Genomic DNA, 7,055 nt, shown 5'->3' with positions numbered 1-7,055 from the left:
GCTGTAGTTTTCCTGTTGCATCATATCAGAAGGAACGTAGTATTTGGTTGAATCACTTCTAGGATGCTGAGATTCATCACTGGGTTTAGTTGTAACCAGCTCAGTCCCTCTGTCGGAGTGCACCCCATCGGCCCCTCACCCAGTGACTTTCCTCGCTGTTCATGGCCACCACCTAGAGCTGTTATTTCATTAGGGATTCCAAAATGGTGATTTTCTAATTCTGGCATTTTCTTTTGCAGTTATCAATTTTAGTTCTCTTCTGATACACATTTAATGGGAGGAAAGGATCAACCAGGAAGAGACTGTACAGTCATTTTTAAAGAAGATTTATTTACTTATTTATTTGAGAGAGAGAGAGAGCAAGAGCACAAGAGCAGGGGGAGGGAGAAGCAGACTCCCCGCAGAGCAAGGGAGCCTGATGCAGGGCTCGATCCCAGGATGCTGGGCTCATGACCTGAGCTGAAGGAAGACCCCCAACTGACTGAGCCACCCAGGTGCCCCTGTACAGTCATTTCTTTGAGGAGTTGGCTCTGTGTAGCCCAGTTGGGGGGCATTGAAAGAACCATTTGTAAAGACTTGGGGCACTTCTCCTGAAGAAGAGTGCAGCCTCTCCTTCCTAGCTGAGCGCTGGTGGAGCTGCGGAAAGGAGGCTGTCCTGTGCTGTTCAGGAAGCACAGTGGGAGGCTTCTTGGGACAAGAAGTTTGCCGAGTTTCTGAGTCTTAGTTGGGGCTCAGTTGGGGGAAAGGGAACAAGCTTTGAATTGGATGAAAGATGGACACTTGGTCCTAGATTAGATCTATTAATATCCAAAATTATCATTGTTCTAACAGCCAAAGTGACACAGAAACCTATAGGAAACCTAATTATGCAGGTATATTCAGTTTGTGAAAATTCACAGAGTGTATACCCTTATGTGTACTTTTTTATATGCATCTTCAATTTCAATAAAAATTTTAAAAGAAAGCTACAGGTTGTAATATAATCCAGACGTAGAGAAGGGAGATCTCACACAGCAGGTTTGCGGACAGTGGAGAGTTAAAAATAGAGATTTTAGCATTGTGCCCATTTATGCCAGCGACAGGTTATTATCTGACCCTCTGTTGTGTCCAGTCTGATGTAGCCAGGTATGTGTGCCTTGCTGGGGAAGAATATTACCACGAAATGAATGAAAGTGCCGTTTTGGAACATTCCCTGCAGTTGGTGTGTCAGTGGAATGGAGGAGGCCATTGGAGTTGGGCAGGGCAGTTGAGAGGCCCTTGTTTGCCAAGCCCTGCTGATCTTATCTGTTAAAGGTCTCTTGAGTCCTTCAGCGTCTCTACATCCTCACAGTCTTCACCCTGGCTGAAGCTGCCTGGGCTCCCGCTGCAGGATCCTAATTGGTCCACCTTTGCCCGCCTGCAACCTGCATCCAGTTCCCTTACCACGCTAAAGCTAATCGATCTGAATCATTCAGGATTCTCGTGGCTGGATCCATTCTCAGGAAGGTTTTCCTAAGTGGCGGCCCCCAGTGCCTCCAGATGAGTGACCCCACTGCCCACGTAGATGGTATTGGAAGGCATTGGGAAAGATGAGCTTCAGCAAGGATGGTTTTGTGATGAGACCACCTCACAGGCTGCACCTGGTCGCTAGATAGAGAAATAGCCAGGATGCTTTTACTCCTAGGACATAATCCAGCCTCATCCACCCCAAGGGGAGTGTCTGGAACGTGGCCAAATCAAGAAGTCTGCCCATTCCCCACTTTTTTTTTCCCTTCTCTAAGTTTTATTTCTGTGAGGCCTGGGGACTCTGAGCCACCCAGAGGGATCACTTATCTATTGCATTGTTCCCCTCCCCGATTTCTGGGAATCTCACATCTTCTCATCCACATGTGAACCAGGAGAGGAGCCCGGTTCACACCCTATTGCTGGGTGCAGCTGATTGCGCCAGAGATAAGCACCTGACTAGGTTTGGCCAATCATTCCAGGAATCTGGAAGGAAGGCTGAGAGACGTCGGCTCAGACGGATGAGGTGAAGGAGACTTCCTGTGTGCCGGTCCCAGCCTTCTCTGAGCCTGTTTCAGAGGCCCCGACGTATCTCTGCCCTTGCGCCCCGTGTGAAATGCCAGGACCCTTCCAGTAAGCTTTCCCTTACAAATGTAAGCTGGCTTCCATGGGTTTCTGTAACCGGGACTCAAAATAATCCCACCTCATGACTCCCAGAGAACACTGTCTGAATTCCTTTTTATGAGCCTAAAGACTGCCTGACATTTGTCATAAAATTGTTTTTCCCCCCATGGAGGAAAAGGTGGAAATGACAGACGGTACGTATAAACCAGTAGCCACACAGTCCTACCCTCCTCACAAAAAACAGGTGTTGCCGCAATGGAGGAACTTTGCTGTTTGCAGAATTCCCACTGGAACTCTCTTCTTTGACTGTAAGTCCTATGCAGCTGTGCTTACTTACACTTTATTGTTGCTATTCAAGAATAAGAGGGAGTTGTCCTCGAACCCGCCCCTGGGTGTCCGCAGTGAAAGAACAGTTGTGAATAGATGTTCACACATGGAGTCAGGTGGCCATCACCACTGTCCCTCATTTCTGTCCCTTGGAAGGATCTGTGTACTAGCTCCTCCTGAGCCCAATGGCACTCTTCCAAGAAAGTAGAGCATCCAAAATACCTGAAGGTTGAAAAACAAGAGCTTTATCTCAGCCGAGGAGGGTTAAAACTCAGTTAGATATTGTTTGAATATTTCTTGGTTCTGATTTGGCTTGATGATAAAGGGGAGAATATTACAGAGAGAAGCCATTGACTTGTATCTGTCTCTTTTTGTCCCGAAAAAGGTCCAGCTTGTGAAGAAAGGTTTCCTTGGTTTGGGCAAAGTCCTAAAAGAAACTGGCATTGGGGTTGGTTGTGGGACTAGCTCTTAGGGTCAAGAAGGTAGTATCAGAAGGATGGGGGAGGGGTGCTGGAAGAGTCTGCCTCTGTCCCCCATCTTTCCTCCCTCCTTTGAGATGGTTGCCATGGGAGATGGTTGCGTTCCCTTCTGTTGCAGCCTAGGGTTTCCTGGAGGTACAGCTGGGAGAAGCCTGAAAGCTCTGCAGTGCTACTCCTCACCTGTTTCTCAGTGCTTTGTCCCTTGCCTCAGCTCTTAGGGTCTTTAAGATTCTGCCCTGGGGTGGTTTTAGAACATGTCCACAAATCCTTTGACACTCCATCCATGGAAGGATGGGGTCTTTGTCTCCCCCTCGCCCTGAACGTGGGCGGGTTTGTAACTCAATGTGTAACCAATAGAGTGTGATGGAAATGATGTTTGAACTCTGAGGCCAGGTCAGAAAACATGCTGCAGCTTCCTCCTTTGTTTGCTGAACACTCATTTTTGGAGCCTGAGCTACAGGGTAAGAAGTCTGAGCCCTGGGCGCCTGGGTGGCTCAGTTGGTTGAGCAACTGCCTTCGGCTCGGGTCATGATCCTGGAGTCCCTGGATCGAGTCCCACGTCGGGCTTCCTGCTCGGCAGGGAGTCTGCTTCTCCCTCTGACCCTCCCCTCTCTCCTGTGCTCTCTCTCAAATAAATAAATAAAATCTTTAAAAAAAAAAAAAAAAAAAAGAAGTCTGAGCCCTGGTGGTAGAAAGAGGCCATGTGTTGGTGCTATGGTTAGTAGGTCCAGCAAAGGTCTCAGCAGACGGCCAGCATCAAATGCTGGACATGGGAGTGAGGGCAACTTCATGCGAATCCAGCCTCTAGCAGTTGGATCTTCCAGCCAGGGAGCCCTCCCACCTGAGGCCCCAAAGGTCATGGAGCAGAGATGGGCCTTTCCTGCTGTGTCCCCACCTGAATTCCAGACACACAGAATCTGTGAGCAAAGTAAAATGTTTGTTCGAAGCCTTTATGTTTTGGGTTAACTTGTTATGCAGTTAACCCAAAGTAATGAGAACACCCTCCCACACTGAGCCTCCCTACACCCTCTCTGTACAACTGAAAGCTTGGAGGGCAGTAATTGAGCACTCGTGGTCTCTGCAAGCATGCTGGCTCCCAAGAAGAAAATAAATGGAGGGGTTAAGTCAGGCATTCCCATCTTATTCTTCCCATAATTACCAATGAGATATGGCATTCCATCGTCCCTGAGACCTGGAACCCTACAGGGACTAAGCATCCTTTCCATCAAAGAAAAATCAGAAGAGGGACACGAGTGTTCACCTCTGTCAAGAAGTGTATTTTAAAAGTTTTTTTCTTCATTTCCTCCCCTCCCCCAATTATTTCAGTGTACTCTTTTATTTCTTTTTGTTTTGTTATAGTGTAATAATATAAATTATAGTAAAGTTAAAAGAATGAGTTATGATAAAAAGTTTTTAAAAATTTGTTATAGAATTATATACAATGTCATATATAATTAAAATTTTGTAATAAAAGAATAAAAATTCTTTGATTGTTTTCATTGTTTTGTTCTCTTCATTTTCGTGTTCTTTCAAATGTTTTGTGTTCCTTGGATAGCTCTTCATACAAGTGTGAGGCATTACAGAGCTGACTGGAAGCTCTGAATACATAGGCAGGGTTTGAGAATGTGTGGGCCTCTCATAGGGAAACTGGGAGGTGAAAGGGCTGTCTTTGGGTATACCTCCAAAGGTTAATTAGAACAGAGTTCTTTTCTCTGGAGTAGTTTAGTTCTGCAGACAAGAAGTGCCCTGTCTCCTGCTTTGGTAGTGTGAGCTACTTGCAAATCTAGGAACAGGTTGGGGAGGGACTGGGTTCCCCATCATTCAGCATTAAGTGTCACTTAATCTCCCTGTTTTCAGGCTGTTGGGGAGAGAAAATTTTCCTATACCCTTGAAAGATTCTTCCAGTTGCTCTAAGAATTAAATTGACATAAGACAGATTAACAGGAGAAAATCAAATTTAATTTCCTATGTACGGGAACCCCACATATATGAGAGGTTCACAGATAGGTAAAATGAGGTATATGTGCCGTCCTAAGCTAAGGAATGGCATAAGGGCCTGGGGTTCAAAGAGGAAGAAAGGAATTCATAGGGCAATAAGAGGAAGAACAGATGCTTGGTAATCAGATATCTATCCTGCTATTGGTTGGGTCATTCAGATAAAATTTATCTCTAGTGATAACTCTTATTTTGGGAAAGACCCCCAATTTAGATTCTTCTAGGTAGTTAAGGGAGGGGCAAAAGTTTCTCTTGGGCCCAGAGGGTCTCTATTGCCTTCAGCTCAAAATAGTCTACATGCCAAAGTGGCACATTTTGGGGAGACTTGTCCTGAACCCCTTCAAGTCCCATACTTCACCTCACTCCCTCCACCCTACCTGGTCTCCCCAAGCCCAGAGCATCTCGCTTCTTCAAAAGGTAAACCTCTCGATCTTGCAGTGGGAAAGGATGCCAGCAGGTGTATGTGGGATAGGTAGGGATTTGGTGGTCTGATCCCTTAGTACCTCACTTTGAAGTACCCTCTCATCTTGGCCTTGTGTCTCACCCACAGCTTTTGTGGTGTCTTGACTCTCCAAGGGCTGAGCCTTCCCAGGTTCTGGTGGGGTTTAATTGTCCCCCTTCCCACAACACCCGTCTTCAGCATTAGGAAAATTAAATTGACCATCTAGTCATGGAATTCAGACCCAAACTCAGATTTGTCCATCCTCAAACCTCTAATTTATTAGTTTATTTTATGAAATTAGAATAACACCTGGTAAACCTGAGAAAATAGGATTACCAGAGGAGTCAACTTCAGAATATAGATGCAGGATTCCTTTTTTAAAAATTTTATTTGGCAGATGCAAGACTCCTGAATAAAATGTTAACAAACAGGGGATGCCTTAAGCATCTGCTTTCGGCTCAGGTCATAATCCCAGAGTCCTGGGATGGAGTCCCGCATCAGGCTCCTTGCTCAGCAGGGATCCCGCTTCTCCTTCTTCCTGCTACTCCCCCTGCTTGTGTTCTCTCCCTCCCTCTCTCTTTCTCTCCCTCTCTCTAACAAATAATAAAATAAAATCTTAAAAAATATTTTTTAAAATGTTAACAAATGGAATCCAGCACAATATTGAAAAATCTACGCATGGTAGATAACTCAGTAAAGAAATGCCAAATAAAATGAGATACTACTTTTGATTGTGTGTGTGTGTGAGATGAACTTGGAAGGGATTTTAAGAAAGATACTAGCCGGGGCACCTGGGTGGCTCAGTTGGTTAAGCGTCTACCTTGGGCTCAGGTCCTGGGATTGAGCCCCACATCAGATTCCCTGCTCAGCCTCTCCCTCCGCCTGCCACTCCCCCTGCTTGTGCTCTTTCTCTCTCTGTCAAATAAATAAATAAAATATTAAAAAAAAAAAGATACTAGCCATTGCAGGCAGTGGTAGAGGAAATAGGCATTCTCCTATGTTTCTGGTGTGAGAGTAAATTGGCATCACCTTTCAAGGGGTAACTTTTTACTATATGTGGCAGACGTCTTAATATCTTTTGACCTAGAAGTTCCACTTCTAGGAATTTATTTTCAGGAAATAATTGCCATATATGCAGAAATTTGGTATAAGGACATTCATTTCATTGTTGTTGTTTTTTTAAAGATTTTATTTATTTATTTGACAGAGAGAGACATAGCGAGAGCAGGAACACAAGCAGGGGGAGTGGGAGAGGGAGAAGCAGGCCTCCCGCAGAGCAGGGAGCCCGATGTGGGGCTCGATCCCAGGACCCTGGGATCATGACCTGAGCCGAAGGCAGACGCTTAACGACTGAGCCACCCAGGCGCCCTCATTGTTGTTTATAGTATTGAAAATTGATAACAATTTGCCCACTAATATGGGCTTCATAGGAGAGATTATATTATCAGACATAAATTATGTTGAAAAAATAACACCATGAAAATATGATGATGATATGCAAAGTGAAATCATGGTTTGAAACAGTATGTTCTCAAGTTTTTGTACTATAAGGGATTCTTTCTGTTGCAAAAACTCAACTAAGAGTGATTTAAGAGAAAGAAAAAGAACGTATTGATTCATAATCCTGGAAAGTCAGGGAGTATAATGTCTTCAGGCAGGCTGGACCCAGGTGCTCAAGGATCATCATTAGTAATGTGCTTCCGTCT

This window comes from Mirounga leonina, unplaced genomic scaffold (genome assembly GCF_011800145.1).
Source record: "Mirounga leonina isolate KUSES-001 unplaced genomic scaffold, KU_Mleo_1.0 Mir_488, whole genome shotgun sequence".
Taxonomy (NCBI): Eukaryota; Metazoa; Chordata; class Mammalia; order Carnivora; family Phocidae; genus Mirounga; species Mirounga leonina.
The sequence above is the reverse complement of the archived record's forward strand: the minus strand, read 5'-3'. Positions refer to the sequence as shown.